Source organism: Kogia breviceps, chromosome X, assembly GCF_026419965.1.
Source record: "Kogia breviceps isolate mKogBre1 chromosome X, mKogBre1 haplotype 1, whole genome shotgun sequence".
Lineage (NCBI taxonomy): Eukaryota > Metazoa > Chordata > Mammalia > Artiodactyla > Physeteridae > Kogia > Kogia breviceps.
The window spans coordinates 124,500,072-124,513,839 of NC_081330.1; the positions used below are offsets into that span (position 1 = coordinate 124,500,072).

The 13,768-nt window shown below is 46.4% G+C and overlaps 1 long non-coding RNA gene across 1 annotated transcript; it reads left to right on the forward strand.

Annotated features, from left to right (window-relative positions):
- The first annotated feature begins 597 nt into the window (after positions 1 to 597).
- On the forward strand, positions 598 to 13,264 carry LOC131748689 (uncharacterized). Its single transcript, XR_010838676.1, has 3 exons — positions 598 to 682; positions 12,472 to 12,511; positions 13,118 to 13,264. It is a non-coding gene; the product is annotated as an uncharacterized lncRNA (long non-coding RNA).
- Positions 13,265 to 13,768: the final 504 nt, after the last annotated feature.

Here is a 13,768-nt window from a genome sequence, read left to right on the forward strand (position 1 = left end):
TCCTAAAAATACTAGTAGCCCTTCCTAAAAACTCTTGCCCTAATCTTGTTCAGACGCCCATGGCGGTTGACAAGTTGATCAGGTCCTGGTAGGAATTGTGGGGCAGCACAATCTATTTAGGGTGCAGGTGTGTACTATAGATCTTATAAGGTACACGCTGACTGATGCAACATATAAAGGAAAATCCCGTAACATATTAGGTGGTTTTTGGAAACCACAGCTAAGATGAATTCTGGGCTCTGAATGGATTGTTAACATATGCTAAGCTTGCCCCAAACTTCTTCAGCTCTTTCTAAAACCATATTTTTAACTGTGCTGCCAAGGACCAATTACTCATAGGGCACCACTCCTTTCCTCCCTCTCTTTCTCTCCAGCAATTTTTCTTCTGACTAGATTATAATCGGGTTTAAAGATAAGACCAGGTTTGTATTTCTTTGATTCCCATTCAGTGTCCAGCACCTCCCGATTATGGCTGCTCAATGAACAAGTGCTGAAAGAATATTATTAGAAGAACTACCCCTCACTCTTTGCTCGGAGCCAAGGAAAAATGAATCGCTGTATTTTTTTCTTTGCTTTACAGAAATTAGAAGGGGGTGGGAGCCTTGCCTAAGAATTTGTTCCAGTCCAAGGTAAAGAGAAGTATATGCTTCAAGACTTGAGCCAAGCCTTTGTATGGATAAAGGTAAGAATGAAGGGTAAATGGCACTGCCGTTTGAAGCGGTGCTATCATAGGCTCTGTCTCCTAGGTACTAAGATGCCCCTAGCAATAGTCTGGAAGCAGGAGGATGAGAAAAGAGAACTGGCTTTCTGAACAAAAATAAGACAACGTGCCATTTCCATTGTGGATCGGAGAATCAAGGCCAATTCAACTGTTCCTTAGTGGATTGAGACTCCCCAGTCCCCAAGAATCTCCAGCTGTCCTTTGGAAGGGGGGGGGGTGTGCGCGCGTGTACACACGTGCACATGTGTGCGCGTCTATGCACGTCCATCAGGCAGGAGTCACTCAAAGGAAACTGAACGGCTGCAGGAGGAATGGGGGCGTCTCATCACTTCCAGTGGAAGGGATCTCAGTGTTTTCAGAATAATTTAGACCGTGGCTTCTCCATTCTGAATTCTTCTGTGAATTATCATGTCCTGAGGGTTACCATGGTAGAGAAAGGACCTCCCGTGTGCATAGCTACTGTCAGTAGGGAAGAGAGCTTCTCCTAAACAGACTGGAACTACTAAGAATGGGTTGTGTCTTGGAGAGAAGCAAGGTCGAGATCTTGGCTTGTAAAAACAACAATTCCTAGTGTTCATTAAGGGATCACTATCTGCTAAGCACCCTGATGCTCATTTATATTGCAGCCACCCTCTGAGGAAGATACTATTACTGCCCTTGATTTACAGATGGGAAAACTGGGGCACAGAGAATGTAACTACCTTGCCCAAGGTCACACAGGAATGATTTGGGTTCGGGCATTCCAGTGGTGCCAGAACACACACACACACATAACTGCCACCCTGCCTGCCCCTCCCATGCTCGGGGGCACTTGGGGTAAAAGGGTGACTTTATTCCTTACAGCTTTATTAAACTCTGGGAACAGTCTGATGTAGAATCCTAGCTGAAGCTACTTCTATGTTGCCATTTTTCTACGTTTCCATGAAGGCTGCCAGCACGTACACAGCTGTGTGTCAGTGTTGTGAGAGACGACGGATAGGGTGGCGTTGGAGAGCTTGGCTTTCCCTGAAGCCACTGGAGTGAGGGGAAATGCTGTCTCCAATTCTCGGTGCTCAAGAGCAGTAAAGGCAGAGCTGGGACTGGTGCGGGGAAGTGGCTGCGATGTGGACGGACACAGGAGGGAAGGGAGGTGCTCTACCTAGAGGAAGGGGACCTGGGGGGCGCGCTGTGTGCATAGAAATAACCCTCACAGCTAACCCCGAACATCTGACCAAGGACTACGTGAGGCTACGGGACTTCTGTTGTAGCAAGAATAGTATGGCTTCCTCATCTGAAAGAGATAGATAGACAAAGAGAGAGCAGGACAGAGAAAAGTAAAAAGTGGTATTAAAACTCCCTAAGAGTTTCAAAACCCAGTAAGCATGACTCGGCAGCTCTAATAACTTAATGCATTCAATTTTCAATTTCCATGCGTTGTGAAATTGCCAAAAAGCAGCAGACATAGGTCCTATGTAGTCCCCCTACCCTATTCACAACGTCTAGTCAAGTGCATTTCTTACATGTCTGCCTGCTTTAGTTATTACAGTTTGGTGCTCTGCAAAGTGGCTGCCTTAGTCCAGCCAGGCTGCTTTAACAAAAATACCATAGGCTGGGTGGCTCAAACAACAAACACTATTTCTCATAGTCCTGGAGGCTGGGAAGTCCAAGATCAAGGCACTGGCAAATCTGTGTCTGGTGAGGACCCGCTTCTTGGTTCGTAGAGGACTGCCTTCTCAGTGTGCTCTCACATGGTGGAAGGAATGAGAGAGCTCTCTGGGATGTCTTCTTATAAGGGCACTGATCCCATTCATGAGGGCTCCACCCTCATAACCTAACCACCCATTAAAGGCCTCACTTCCTAATGCCATCACCCTGGGGCTTAGGATTTCAACATATGAATTTGGGGGGGACACAAACATTCAGTCCATAGCAGGGGCACTGAAGGGTTGGAGGACTCTGGCTGAGGGAGGCTGGGATGTGGGTTCATGTGTGGAGACTAGAGACTAGTGGATGACACAGGAGCTGGGAATCTGCCCATACCCCTCGGGACCTGTACTTTCATAGTCTCCCCACCTTGGTTTGGGTTTCCTCAGAAGCAGACTCTGAGATGAGGATTGGAAAGCAAGTAATTTGGGGGCGGGGAGTAACCGCAGGAAGCACTGGGTTAGGTGCGGAGAAGTGAGACAGGTAAGGGAAGGAAGCCAATAAAAAGAGCTTTATCCAGCAGAGTCCATGGTCGTTGTTGAGGGCTCCTTCTGGAGTGGGGGTACTTCTCTGCTGGGGGCAGGGAAGGCTTGGGCCACCAAAGAGAGCCAAAAGGCAAAGAGCTGAGATGCTGGCATTTGGCAGTCAGGCCAGAGTGCACTAGGGGCATGCGCTGGGCCCCAGCTTCACCTCCTATATCCTCCTCAGCCCTGTGCCCAGGAACCCTCACACGCCTCCAACTTGTCAACCCAGGCCTGAGGCTGTGGCCGAGAAGAGGTACATACTCATGTGCTTCCCAGGTTAGCCAAGAAAGGCTGTTTCCGAAAGTCTCCCAGACATTGGGAAAAGAATTCTTTTCTTTTAGCTTAAGCATCTTAGCTTGGGACTGGGATGACTAGACTTTGCAGAGTCAGGCTCAGAGCCTATCACCCGTGAATCACTGTTCCAATGGAATTGTGCTTCTGGAATTCTTAAAACACTAACACAGGGCTTCCCTGGTGGCGCAGCGGTTGAGAATCCGCCTGCCGATGCGGGGGACGCGGGTTCGTGCCCCGGTCCGGGAGGATCCCACATCCGGGAACCCGTGAGCCGTGGCCGCTGCACCTGCGCGTCCGGAGCCTGTGCTCCGCAACGGGAGAGGCCACGACAGTGAGAGGCCCGCGTATCGCAAAAAAAAAAAAAAAAAAAAAATTAAGTTCCAAAAAGAACAACTTGAATTTGCTGGGCAATGGCAAGGTTTTTTTGGTTTTTTTGCGGTATGCGGGCCTCTCACTGCTGCGGCGTCTCCCGCTGCAGAGCACAGGCTCCGGACGCGCAGGCGCAGCGGCCACGGCTCACGGGCCCAGCCGCCCCGCGGCACGTGGGATCTTCCCGAACCGGGGCACGAACCCGTGTCCCCTGCATCGGCAGGCGGACTCCCAACCACTGCGCCACCAGGGAAGCCCCAATGGCAACTATTTATATGACATTTACATTGTAATCATTTACACAGTATTTACATTGTATTAGGTATAAGTAATCTAGAGATGATTTAAAGTATGTGGGAAAGTACAGAAGGTATATGCAAATATTATGCCATTTTATGTAAAGGACTGGGCATGCACAGATTTTGGTTTCTGTATGGGGTCCTGGAACCAGTCCCCCATGGATACCATGGGACAACTGTATATGTGTATGCAAAATTTCATTAAGCCATGGTTAATGGCTTAAGATTTTGCACATTTATATAAAGGTTATGCCTCCATTCTTTTTTAAAAAGCGAGATAAGCTTCTTTCTTTCCTCTTCCCTTTTCCGAGCTGCCCCAGCGCCCTGCCACCGCTACACCTCTCTTAGTAGCCCTTCTGAACACTTCAGAGAGGAACACCCCAGGAATCTGCCCGGTGAGAGCCGTGTGGCGGACAGGGTCTTGGGGCTCCGGCCGGGTGTCAGGCCTGAGCCTCTAAGGTGGGAGAGCAGAGTTCACGACGCTGGTCCACCAGAGAACTCCCGGCTCCACGTAATATCAAACGGCGAAAGCTCTCCCAGAGATCTCCGTCTCAACGCCAAGACCCAGCTCCACTCAACGACCAGCAAGCTCCAGTGCTGGACGCCCCATGCCCAACAACTAGCAAGACAGGACCACAGCCCCGTCCATGAGCAGAGAGGCTGCCTAAAATCATACTAAGGTCACTGACGCCCCAATACACACCACCGGAGACGGTCCTGCCCACCAGAAAGACAAGATCCAGCCTCATCCACCAGCACACAGGCACCAGTCCCCTCCACCAGAGGAATTAAAATAATAACCTGATCAGCTCAGTGCTTTGTGACCACCTAGAGGGGTGGGATAGGGAGGGTGGGAGGCTTTCACCAGGCAGTTATCTGGATGTCCGTGTTGGTCATGAGAACATCTTACTCCAATCCCCAGGCAAGCACCGGCCTCCTCGTGATCACGGGCAACTACTGGCTCTGTAGAAAGGCAGATGGAAGCCTGAGAGGCGCAGGTGGTGAAGCCTCTGCGCAGGACACCTCTGCTCTGCAGCCTGGAGGCCAGGCTTGCGGGGAGCCAGCAGGGGATGGCAGGGTCCTTGGGCCGCTGGGGAGAGAAGGCCTGGGCCCCAGGCCTCAAGAGAGAAGAGACACAAGAGGGAGGAGATATGGGGATATATGTATACGTATAGCTGATTCACTTTGTTATACAGCAGAAACCAACACACCATTGTAAAGCAATTATACTCCAAGAAAGATGTTAAAAATATGAGATAAAACCTTCCTTTTTAAACGGCATAGTGTCACAGATCATCTGGTGGATCCTTTTCAAACCGGTGTCTGGGAATTCCCTGGAGGTCCAGTGGTTAGGACTCTGCGATCTCACTGCTGAGGGCCTGGGTTCCATCCCTGGACGGGGAACTAAAATCCCACAAGCCATGTGGTGTGGCCGAAAAACAAACAAAAAAAACTGGTGTCCGCCACAGACGGGACACTGATTCAGCAACTTGTAGCAGGAAGCCACACAGCAGTGGTTGAAAGGGTTGATTTCTCTCTTTCCCAGCAGCTCTGCACCTTAGGGATCCAGCCTCCTTCTCCCAGTGGCTCTGTGACCTTTGTTTGTCACCTGTGCCTGCATGGGAGACGGAAAGGCAGGGGGTACAGCCTTTCTCTTTCAAGGCGCATCGTTTCTTCTCTCGTCCCACTGGCCAGAATTTAGCCACTTGGCCATAACTAGCTCTGAAGAAACCTGGATTTTTAGTCTTCACTTGACACATGGGTGCCCAGAGTAAAGACTGGGCATTTTGTTATTCTGGAAGAAAGGAAGAACAGATATTGGACGTCAACCAGCAATCTGACCTTCGTCGGCCAGGGAATACGGTACCTATTTCCCCCACGGCTTTCACCAGGCAGTTATCTGGGTGTCCGTGTTGGTCATGAGAACACCTTACTCCAATCCCCAGGCAAGCACTGGCCTCCTCGTGATCACGGGCAACTACTGGCTCTGTAGAAAGGCCGATGGAAGCCCGAGAGGCGCAGGTGGTGAAGCCTCTGCGCAGGACACCTCTGCTCTGCAGCCTGGAGGCCAGGCTTGGGGGGAGCCAGCAGGGGATGGCAGGGTCCCCGGGCCGCTGCGGAGAAGGCCCGGGCCCCAGGCCTCAATGTGCTGGTAACTGCAGTGCGTCTCAGGTTCTCAGCTGTTATATGTTGATTAAGCCCCACCTTCTTACATCCAGAGCTGAAGTTATTTCTGGATCTCTCCCCATGGAGTCTTGCAAGCTGCTCTAAGTCCACTTGTCAGAACAGAATTTACTACCCACTTTCCAAATGGGCTCTGGTCTAGTGCCCATGCTAACTCATTATTCTGAAATGCATGCAGTTAGAGTGTTTAAAATGTCTCTGGGCCTGGCTTTTGATGTTGCCTCTGCCTGGAAACCCTCTCCTTCCTTATTTTCGGGCTTAATCCGGTCTTTCTTCCAAATAGGAGTCACCTCCTCCATGAAGTCTTCTCTGATACCCTTTCTTCCCCTCATTGGGCTAAGGGCCCCTTCTCTCTGCTCCCGAGCTCTCCTGCACGCGTTGCATTGGCCTCATAGTGTGGATACCGTGCCCCTCTCTGTCTCCTCCTCTCGGGGAGCAACTTGAACGACCGCTTTCGTAATTCCCACTGAACCTCTGGTGCCGGGCACCGTGCCTGGTACGTGGTAGGTGACAGTGAACGTTGGTTGCTCTTGAGTCATCTGTCGATATGAGGAGACTTGGTGACTTTCCAGGGACGCTGCCAATTGTAAAAGGTTAGGACTCACAACGCCCAGCGTCGAATGTCTGAAATACTGTTGTGCTGACTGAAGAAAAACAAAGCACAACCTGAAAGTTGAGAGTTATGTTTTATTTGGTGGACAAACTGAGGACTTAAGCCTAGAAGACAGAATCTCAGATAGCTCTGAAGAGGTTAAGGGGGGAGCCAGGATATACAGGAGTTGTGTAACAAAGACCGGGGAGTCAGAGCATCAAAAGATAACTGTTAATGAAAGAAAAGCAGACATCTCAAGTTAATGAACTTAGCGCTTTTCTATGTATATATATGGGAAGATGCAAGAGTCTGGGCTCACTGAGATCCTTCCTTTGATACGCACTTTAACTATCTAGGGCCAGTAGCCTGCTTTTCTCCATCCTGAATCCCCTCAGGGTGCACAGCTGGGGGTGGCTACAGTGGCTGCTGGCTTGACGGCTGCAACATCCTTTGTTTACTGATACGGCGCAGTTGGAAGTACAGTGGTGGGAGAAGTTGGCAATTTTCTGTCTCCTGCCTCTTGTTTATAGAAAAGCCGACGTCTCCAGGCCTCTCTGAGTCACAAAAGAGCAGGCTCGAGCAGCTAATGATTAGGACAATAGAGTCACAGACTCAGTGTCCGACGCACATTCCCGCGTTGTCTTATAGATACCGGAACTGCCACCAGAGGGAAAAAGCTCACTGCACGATGACCACACTGCAGCCGTGACATAAACTGCTCCACCTTGAGCAGCACTGAGCCTATGGCTAGCACAGCTCCAAGAACTGGCCTTGAGAGAACGGCATTAACACGAATGCTCATAATAATCTCTATCTTTGTGGGCATCAAAATAATTGTAGCTTGTTCTGCCCATATATATAAATGGACAAATACAACTGTCAGCAAAGAGATGCTACTGACCCATGCCGACATCTTCCAGTCTAAGAATACGGCGCCCTGTCAGCATGAAGAAGCTACAGAAGACGGACCTTCACCCATGATCCCACAGAAATGGAATTATGTTCTGACAAGTGGGGATTTGTAAGCAGCTTTTCACAGGAAAGAGCTCTTTGCAGGAAAGAGCTCTCTGCAGGAGGACCCCTTTGTCTTGTCACTAACCTTAAACCAGGCTCTATTCATCTCTGGCCCTAGCACACCTTTCCAATCTTCTGATCACACAATACCTTGCCTAACTAGTCGGTTCTTTCCATAGATCAAAGAAGTAGAAATGAAGAATAAGTAATTAACAGAATCAAGAAGTAGACATGAAGAATAAGTAATTAACAGAATCAAGAAGTAGACATGAAGAGTAAGTAATTAACAGATGACCAGATCTCTTCCCTAGCTTCCCCTTCAGTAATCGTGCAAACAACCTCTAAAGAAAAATCACAGGAAGTCGACAAGCCTGCACGCAGTGGCGGGTGGAGACGACTCTGACCTCCTATCTCAATCAATGATTAACTGAGATTACGTCCCTTTTTCCCTTTAAAAACTTTCAATGGCGGAGCAGAATCTTTGGAGGTGTTTTCTGGGGAGCACCGAGTCCACTATTTCCCCAGATTGCCGGCATTCTGTACGAAAGCAACTTTCCTTTCTTCCAACATTTGTCTCTCTCTCTCTAGTATGGATTTTCAAGCAGCAAGCGGCTGGACCTGATTCAGTAACAATCTGCTCCTTGACTTGTGCGACAGACTGAAATGAAGAGAGAGGGACAGTCTCTGCTAGTGGGCTTTGGGCAAATTGACCTCTTTGAGACTTGGCATCTTCATATGCTAAGTTTAAGTAATTATATCTGTGTCAGAGTCTGTGGGAATTAGATGACAATGTTTAAAAGAATGGAGAGGGAGCACAGTGTAGTGATCAAAGCATGCACTTCAGAGCCAGATGGAGTTCAAATCTCAGCCCTGACACTCATAAGCTGTGTGACCTAAGGTAAGTTGCTAAACCTCTCTGTGTCTCGGATCCCTTCTCTGTGAAGTGACCATAGTAATAGCACTTTCCTTACAGGTCTGTTGAGATGCTGAAGTGAGTTCTTGTGTGTCAGGCACTGTCCTACACTGCCTGGCACAGGATATGTGCTATACAGGAGTTGCTCTTATTATTTGCTCTCACAATACCTAATGCAGGGCCCAGTCCATAGCCGGAATTAGTAAATGTTGGGGTGTTTTTCTCCTGCCCAAGTGCCCCAAGGAGGTTACGGAGCATCCCTTTTCTTCTTCCAGCACTCTTCCCCTTCCTCCCAATCGTATCACAGCCTGATAGCTGTACCCAGTAAAAATCCCAAAGAACAGACTTCTTTTGGGAAAATGAGGTGAGTCCGAAGTGACTCCTGATTGCTGGGTTCTGCACTGTCACAAATCTGCCCTAGACGTGTTACATGCCAATGCCCACTGCCCTCTTCTCCTCGAAACCACCCCACTTCATGGCCCCTCCTCAACCCAGGAAGCTGAACGAGGGTATTCTCTGCTCATAAATGGGCCTAGGACTCAGTCAATTCACAGGCCTGCTGGGAACAGACGAATTGGGCCAGTGAGATTTCTCCTTTCAGGAAATGGAACCAGTCATACATAAAGAATCTGCCATTGCCCTGATACCAAAACCAGACAAAGACACCACTAAAAAAGAAAATTTTAGGCCAATATCTTTGACAAATATAGATGCAAAAATTCTGAACAAAATATTAGCAAACCAAATGCAACAACACATAAAAAAGATCATACACCACAACCACGTGGGATTCATCCGAAGTTCACAAGAATGGTTCAATATATGCAAATCAATGTGATACACCACATCAACATAAGAAAAGACCAAAACCACATGATCATCTCAACAGAGGCAGAAAAAGCATTTGACAAAATTCAACATCCATTTGTGATAAAAACTCTTACCAAAGTAGGTACAGAGGGAACATAACTCAACATAATAAAAGCTATTTATGACAAACCCACAGACAATATAATAGTCAACGGTGAAAAGCTGAAAGCCTTCCAGCTAAAATGTGGAATAAGACAAGGATGCCAACTCTCACCTCTTCTATTCAACATAGTATTGGAAGTCCTGGTCACAGCAACAAGAAAAAGAAATAAAAGGTATCCAAATTGGAAGGGAAGAGGTAAAATTGTCACTATATGCAGATGACATGCTACTATATGTAGAAAACCCTAAAGACGCCACACAAAAACTACTAGAACTAATAAACGAATTCAGCAAGGTAGCAGGATACAAGATTAACATAAGAAATCAGTTGCATTTTTTACACTAACAATGAAATATGAGAAAGGAAATGTTAAAAAAAAAAAAAAAAAACTTTCAAAATTACACCCCCCAAAACAAAATGCTTAAGATTAACCCTGACCAGGGAGGTGAAAGACTTATACATTGATAACTATAAAACATTAATAAAGGAAACTGAAGATGATTCAAAGAAATGGAAAGATATCCCATGCTCTTGGATTGGAAGAATTAATACTGTTAAAATGGCCATACTACCCAAAGCAATCTAAAGATTTAATGTGATCCCTATCAAATTACCCATGGCATTTTTCAGAACTAGAACAAATTATCCTAAAATTTACATGGAACCATAAAAGACCCAGAATTGCCAAAGCAATCTAGAAGAAAAAGAACAAAGCAAGAGGTACAACCCTCCCAGAATTCAGACAGTACTGCAAAGCTACAGTAATCAAAACAGCATGGTATTGGCACAAAAACAGACATATGTATCAATGGAACAGAACAGAGAGCCCAGAAATAAACCCACACACCTACAGTCACTTAATCTTTGACAAAGGAGGCAAGAATATACAATGGGAAAAAGACAATCTCTTCAGCAAGTGGTGTTCGGAAAATTGGACAGCCGCATGTAAATCGATGAAGTTAGAACACACCCTCTCACCATACACAAAAATAAGCTCAAAATGGCTTAAAGAGTTAAACATAGGATACGACACCATAAAACTCCTAGAAGAGATCATCAGCAAACATTCTCTGACATAAATCATACCAATGTTTTCTTAGGTCAGTCTCCCAAGGCAATAGAAATAAAAACAAAAATAAACAAATGGGACCTAATCAAACCTACAAGCTTTTGCATAGCAAAGGAAACGATACACAAAACAAAAAGATAACCTACAGAAAGGGAGAAAACGTTTGCAAATGATACGGCCGATAAGGGCTTAATTTCCAAAATATACAAACAGCTCATACAACTCAACAACATAAAAACAAACAACCCAATCAAAAAATGGGCAGAAAACCTAAATAGACATTTCTCCAAAGAAGAAATACAAACGGCCAATAGGGACATAAAAAGATGCTCAGCACCGCTAATTATCAGAGAAATGCAAACAAAACTACAATGGGGTACCACCTCACACTGGTCAGAATGGCCATCGTTGAAAACTCTACAAATAACAAATGCTGGTGAGGATGTGGAGAAAAGGGAACCCTCCTACACTGCTGATGGGAATGTAAGTTGGTACAGCTGCTATGGAGAACAGTATGGAGGTTCCTCAGGAAACTAAAAATAAAATTACCATATGATCCAACAATCCCACTCCTGGACTTATATCCAGGCAAAACTTGAATCCAAAAAGATACATGTGCCCCTATGTTCATAGCAGCACTATTCCCAACAGCCAAGACATGGAAACAATCTAAGTGCCCACTGACAGATGAATGGATAAAGAAGATGTGGTACATATATACAATGGAATACTACTCAGCCATAAAAAAGAATGAAATAATAGCATTTGTAGCAATATGGATGCAACTAGAGATTATCATATTAAGTAAAGTAAGTCAGAAAGAGAAAGACAAATACCATATGATTTTACTTATATGTGGAATCTAAAATATGACACAAATGACCCTATCTATGAAGCAGAAACAGACTTACGGACATAAAGAACAGACTTGTGGTGGCCAAGGGGAATGGGTTGGGGGAGGGATGGAGTGGGAGGTTGGGGTGAGCAGATGTAAACTATTATATATGGAGCGGATAAATAACAAGGCCCTACTGTACAGCACAGGGAACTATATTCAGTATCCTATGATAAACCGTAATGGAAAAGAATACATAAAAAAGAATGTTTATATATGTATAATTTCATCACTTTGCTGGACGGCAGAAATTAACACAACACTGTAAATCGACTGTACTTCAATTAAAAAAATAAACTAAAAAAAAGAAAAAAAAAGAATCTGCCAGTTTGAGGTGCAGAAAGACAGCTGAGGCGACCTGCAGAGACTAGCTGGGTTGTGTTAGTGGTGGAGAACTTGAATGAAGACCCCGGGGCTGGGAGACCAGCCTGGGTTCTAGAATCCTCCTCCACCTGCAGCCTCTGAGACAGAGAAGTATCTCGGCATCTGTAACCCTCTATCTCCCTTACCTGTGCCAGGTGCATTCCAATACCCAACCTCTCTTATTTTAGTAAGCTGAGGGAGCATTTGTTTCTTGTAGCCAAAAGACTCCACGTAAAAGAATCTGAGAGCTTCAATACAAACCTGCTGAGACATGACCTAAAGGTATTTAGCTCTGGGGGAACGGATGAAAGCTCTGTGTAGTACTTTGGTTTCTCCTAAGCAACCTTTAAGACACCAAGTTATGAAGTCAGGTTTCACCAAAAGAGATAGTCAGCAATCGCCCAGCCCATAACATCTGTGCATGTTAACTGTGGGGAAGGAATTCTGCGGACAGCTCAGGCCGTATCTGTGCATGGATGCTGCTAATGAATGACAGTCATACTGAAGACACTGTCTGACCTGAAGTGTCCTGCCTTTATTTGAGGTTGTGGGGATTAATGATCTCTTTTCCTTGGCAGTGGAGTCCCTTTGATTTCTGGTCTTGTCCATGGAAGAGTGGTAAGTAGACTTCCCCTCCGTTAAAATGGGGGGTCTTACGGCTTCTTGGAGGCCTTAGGGTCAAGTTAGGTTTGGGTCTCAGCTCTATTACTCATGGCTGGGCATGTTACTTATCTTTGTAAACTTTGGTCCACAAAGTTGACAGATCCTCATCTGTCAACTGGTAATAAAAAGGTCTTCCACTCAAGTTTCTTGTGAAAATTAAATGATAATTATTTTGGAAGTAAAGTGTTTGATAAATCACGGGTAAAGTAATAAGGTTAAGGTCCAGGAGGCCCCGTAAGGGAGAAGACAGTTTCACAGTTGAGTAATTAAACAGCCTTGGTTTGGACCAGTACAGATCTTCCAGTCTTTATGAGCATAAAAATCTGAAAATAAGATTTGTTTACAGGGTTAACCGGACGTCGCTCCTTTGGGATAAACAGGTGCTATGATTATACAGTTGGTGAAGAATTAAAAGCACAGAACTGATCTTTGCTTTACTGGAAAGATCTTGCCAGCAGCAGATCTGGCATTAGAAATTTAAGAACTGGGTGTGTTTCCCTGACTATCCCACGGCATCCTTGCTGACATGGCAGTGACATTTCACCCATTTTTGTTTCACAGCATTAGCCCCTGTGTCTTCAGAACTGACTTAGCAACTCGGAACCTTTGGGATGCCCAGGCATCAGAGCTGAATCCGTCGAAGGCAGCCCACGACCTCTTCAAGGCCTGTTCCTAAGCATCAGGATCATCCCATCAGGGACAGACGGGAGGACACATGCACGACCATCCTCGTGTCTCCGGCCAAGAAGAAACTGAGAAGGCTGCCTGGGTGATCTGAACAGTTGTCCTTACAAACTGGTTGGAGGTGGGGTTCCTGACTACTGGGAAGAAACCCAGCAGCCGACTCAGACGGGAAGGCTGGCGGGTGTGTAAATGGTCAGCCATCATTCTCGTCTTGCTGCACAGCCGCAAAAAGACGAACTGCTCCACGCTGTTGGGCTCTCCTGCGACGTGTCCACTCGGGTGACGTCCCAGTGCCCCGTTCTGATCTCTGCTCTCCACTCTCACACTCTCTGCACTGACTCTGCAACAAGCTTGAGGTCTTTCTCTGGGATCCATTTCATCAGAAGCAGGAAGAAGAGGGAGAGGAAGAGGAGGAAGAAGAAAACCGTGCACACGGGCATATTCCACGTTCTTTCTGAAAGAACAGGAGAAAATGTGTGCATTTCCGACTTTAGATCTGTCTTACTGATTACCAATGAAACTTTACAG